General features: G+C 43.4%; 1 pseudogene; it reads left to right on the top strand.

Moving 5' to 3' along the window:
• Window positions 1–1,661: 1,661 nt before the first annotated feature.
• On the top strand, window positions 1,662–2,236 carry LOC147453185 (large ribosomal subunit protein uL23 pseudogene; annotated as a pseudogene).
• The last annotated feature ends 1,996 nt before the right edge of the window (window positions 2,237–4,232 follow it).

Raw genomic sequence — 4,232 nt, 5'->3', positions numbered from 1 at the left:
TGGTATCTTTGTATTGAAACGTTAAGGTCTCTACCACTGAGATAGATCTCATGACTTGAAATTAGCTTTTACTGAAATATGTTTTTAAGAGCATGTTTATAGTTTTTTTCATCAAGCTTATAAAAGAAATGTTTTATTTGATTTGGTTTTATAAAATTGTGGTCCACGTAAATACATTATCATGCCAATTTCATTAAGCATTGTTGTCAAAGACAAGGAGTGACATTGCCAACATTGAAGTGTTCAAAATTTAAACGTATAAGATTAAAAGGTTGCAACATCTAGAATTTGAACTTGGTCATCATTGTTTCAATATGCATCCAAGCTAGTGCAAATTAGAGAGAGAGAGAGAGAGAGAGATGCAAATTGGCTAGAGAGTGATAGAGGGAGAGAGAGAGTATGCCATTTCTCACATATCCTCGTTTACTGCAATGTCGAATTTCTTTGATGAATCTAAAAACTTTCAAATTGTAATCTCAGGCTAGGTTTATACAAGCCGATGGTAGAGAGAGGCACAAGTGTGTGCATCTTGCATGGCACGCACGGATTGAGCAAAAGAATCATAGGTTTTCTCCATACCCACCGTTGCTTGGCCAATCTCCTCCCTCCCTCCTTGGAAAAACTCGGTTACAAGGCACTTTTCAGTGCAAAACACCGGCGGCACAAGTCGAACCATGAAGTGTTGCCATTGAAGTGTGGCTGCTGGGTGAGTATCATTCCCGCAATTACATTGTTGTTTTGTGCTTCTAGCTTGTGTGAACAGACAGCCGGTAGAGGCAGTCAAGAACCATTGAGCTTTGCCATCGGGTTCGTTTGAACCGAGCCTCATTGGAAGGTGAAAATACTTTAGATTTTTACATAAGTCTAGATTGTTTGACAAGTTTGTTATAAAAAAACATGCCAATTAAAATGGTCTCTTGGAAAGGGTGGGGTCCCAAACCAAGGTAGCGTCAATCTCTTTCTATCTGCACAAACATGCATGGCTAAAGAGAGGAAGAGTCTTGAGAAAGTTTGAAACACTTAGAGCCGAGTCGCGCCTGGGAGGAGTGGGGACACTGGGGTTGGCATATTTCTACTAATACTTGGTCGCACTCCATCGCCAAGGCAAGTGCTGGGATTTTAGTATTCCCACTACAGTGTATTGAAAAGGTAGGGTTTAAGCAAATTTTGCATGGATTTGACCTATGCAGCCGGTAGATCTGTTGCGTTCGCCTTCAGCTGCACGTACATCTCCGCTTGCCACCTCCTCGTCCCGGACTGTCTGCGCTCAAACCCAGCCATCCAATAGATTTTTAATATCTTCAAGTACTTGGCGTTGGGTGCGACCAGGGGGTTAGTGGGAATAGAGTTAATACTCCGCTATTTATTTGGGAACCCAGTACCCCTCGGTGCGACCGAGCTCTTAAAAGACATGAGTGAAAAAAAACTGTCTGTAGCTGGCACGGACAGCTACAGACAGTTTTTTTTTCATTCATGCTGTTCAAAATCCCTCGGCTTCTTTGCCTCTCTCTACCCATTAGCGCCGAGAGAGAGAGAGAGAGAGAGAGAGAGAGAGAGAGAGAGAGAGAGAGAGAGAGAGAGAGAGAGAGAGAGAGAGAGAGAGAGAGAGAGAGAGAGAGAGAGAGAGAGAGAGAGAGAGAGAGAGAGAGGGCCGCCATCGCAAGGGACTGCTGATACTACGAGCGGCTATGGCTCCTCCCAAAGGTCCAGCAGGTAAGTTTGACCCCAAAGCCAAAGCAGCGAAGGCAGCCAAGGCCCTCAAGACCAATGCCCACCTCAAGAAGAAAACCCAGAAAGTGAGAACCTCGATTACTTTCCACAGGCCCAAGAATTTGAAGAGGGCTCGTACCCCCAAATATCCAAAGCTCAGCGCACCCCACAACCATTATGAGGTATTGAAGTTTCCCCTAACTACAGAATCAGCCATGAAGAAGATCGAAGAAAACAATACCCTTGTGTTTATTGTCGATGTGCGAGCTGATAAGAAGAGAATCAAAGGATGCAGTAAAGAAGATGTATGACATCCAAACCAAGAAGGTCAACACATTGATTACACCAAAGGGGCAGAAAAAGACTTATGTAAGGTTGACTGCTGATTATGATGCTTTGGATGTTGCCAACAAAATTGGAATTATCTAAGTGATTATCAATCATTGGTAGTGGGGAATATGTAGCTTTAGGATTGGTTGAGATTTGAACCTCGAGCCTTCACTTACAGACAGTTTGTATGACTTTGTTGTAAGCTGCTTCGGTTACCAGAGAGAGAGAGAGAGAGAGAGAGAGAGAGAGAGAGAGAGAGAGAGAGAGAGAGAGAGAGAGAGAGAGAGAGAGAGAGAGAGAGAGAGAGAGAGAGAGAGAGAGAGAGAGAGAGAGAGAGAGAGAAAGTTTTTCAATTGGTGAGAGAGTTAGCAACAAACTTTTCTCTGAGCTTCTGGAACAGCTTGCGGTCACGCTACTCTGCTCCTTCTCCCTCCTTCATAGAGCTCTTCCTGTTTTCTATGTCCTTTTGGAGTCGTACAACCGTCCTTGCCAGCCTTGCCTTTCGGACAACCGTCCTTCTAGCCTAGTCCTGGTCTTCTTTCTTTATAAACTTGGGAAGACGCCAGCACGAGTCCCTCATGATCCTTGCCCCCTTCTAGTCTCAGATTGAAAACCCCATTAGGGATGCATCCCCACAAGTGGAGCTTCAATTTATATCACTCAGGTGCATCTTGATAGTATTCACCTGAGAGAAGGAGTTGAATCAACTGGATATTCCTACAGTGGCTGACTCTCAGTCTTTGCCATTGCTTCTCCTTGTCCAAGCACAATAGTGCTACTGCATGCACTCCTTGGCCAACTCTACCTCTTGGACACGATGCCAACTCTAGTTGAGCTATGGATATATTGCCTCTCTGTTGAGCATCACCTCTAAGCCGTGCTAGCAATCGTTGGCTCACCATGTCCCATGCAGCAAGCACATAAGACCAGGGAATGTCTTCCGGTTGTCTTGTTGAGGAATCGGTTGAAGTATGCCTTGATCTATCGTGAAGTGGTTGCCATTGTGATGCAGCGACTCATCTCTGTGGATGGGAAAGTAAGGACGAACAAGTGTTACCCTGCTGGGTTTATGGATGTTGTGTCCATTGCAAAAACCAGAGGGAACTTCCGGTTGCTTTAGGATAGCAAGGGAAGATTCACTTTGCACTCCATCAGCCTTGAAGAGTCTAAGTACAAGCTATGCAAGATCTGAGCTGCTTGCTTCAGTGAGAAGGAGTTTCCCTACATCACTACATTTGATAGGTGCACCATTGGCTATCTAGATCCCCTTATCAAGGACGATGACACCATTAAAATTGAAATTGAGACTTGAAAGGTTGTAGAGTTCATCAAGTTTGACATTGGCAACATTGTTATGGTTACTGTGGCCGTAACAGAGGCAGGATTGGGATTATCAAGCACCGTGAGAAGCATAAGGGAAGTTTTGAAATTTTGCACGTACAAGATGCTGCCGGAGTTTGCCACCTAGCCAAGTGATTTTCGGTACAGGCCGTCCAATACTCGGTTGTATCGTGCAACTTTGTTTCTATAGTATGAGGTATTGTACGTGCAAGTGCCAGCTTCGATCGCTCAACCCTAGCCAATCCCAATCCGTCTTCTTTACAAAAAAATTTGCTCAAACATATGAAGCCCAAGCGAGAAAAATCCAAGCCAAAGAAGAATAGAAGCAGAGGCGATTATAGTTAAATAAATAGAGATTGAGCCAGAAGATAATATTTTCAAATATTGTGTTACTTTTTTTAAAGTAAACTTTGATCTTTTGGAATTTAGGAGGTAGTCTATCCATTAAAAACTCTTTTTATTGTAGTGCATCAATATATAAAAAACAATAAATATTTTGTTAATGATAAAATTTACTAATTGCATACAAACACTTGCTCGGGTTTGTCTTTGCTCGGAAAAACTCGCTCGGTGCATGGTAAGACTCGTGCTAGTAACGATGAAGAGAACTCGTAGCAGAGAGCTAGGAACGTCCTCCTCAAGTGAATCACCCCAGGAGGAGGATGCACTTGAGTGTCCAAGGGCAAAAGCCCTAGCAATGTGAACACTGAGTGAGCACAAGGTGTCTCTCTAGAGTATTCCTATTTTGAGCCAAATTAGGAGTCTTGGGAGCACTATAAGGGAGTATATGAATTTGTTGGAGCACTTAAGTGCTTCTTCTCAATGTTGAAGTAAAAAACTAGAGCACAAAT

Source organism: Adiantum capillus-veneris, chromosome 8 (assembly GCF_014529385.1).
Source record: "Adiantum capillus-veneris isolate H3 chromosome 8, ASM1452938v2, whole genome shotgun sequence".
Taxonomy (NCBI): domain Eukaryota; kingdom Viridiplantae; phylum Streptophyta; class Polypodiopsida; order Polypodiales; family Pteridaceae; genus Adiantum; species Adiantum capillus-veneris.
This window is presented reverse-complemented; position numbering and strand designations above follow the sequence as displayed.